Source organism: Calidris pugnax, unplaced genomic scaffold, assembly GCF_001431845.1.
Source record: "Calidris pugnax isolate Ruff unplaced genomic scaffold, ASM143184v1 scaffold56, whole genome shotgun sequence".
Taxonomy (NCBI): domain Eukaryota; kingdom Metazoa; phylum Chordata; class Aves; order Charadriiformes; family Scolopacidae; genus Calidris; species Calidris pugnax.
The window spans coordinates 13,091,942-13,092,214 of record NW_015090839.1 but is presented as its reverse complement, the minus strand read 5'-3'; the positions used below and the strand labels follow the sequence as shown (position 1 = coordinate 13,092,214).

General features: G+C 48.7%; 1 protein-coding gene across 2 annotated transcripts in view; it reads left to right on the top strand.

Moving 5' to 3' along the window:
- Nucleotides 1-273, top strand: part of MEIS2 (Meis homeobox 2) — a 171,664-nt gene that overhangs the window by 3,391 nt on the left and 168,000 nt on the right. The gene's annotated exons all lie outside the window — the stretch shown is intronic.

Here is a 273-nt window from a genome sequence, read left to right as displayed (position 1 = left end):
GGGAGAGGGGGGAGCTGGAAAGCTACCGGCAAGAGGCTTCAAAGAGCTGCACTTTCAAAGTGAGCCAGGGCAAACTCTGGAGCCCCAGCGCATTGCAAAGCTGGGTTTGAAAGCCACGGCAAGCTAAAGCGAAGGAAATAACTGCTTAAGAAGAGAGAGCTGGAGATTTCTAACCTAATTCTTTTGCTAATGTGAACGATTTCAATATTCAAAGTGCCTAAATCCGCTTGTAAAGAAGATGCCAAACTATTCATCCTTCCTCCCCCCCCCCCC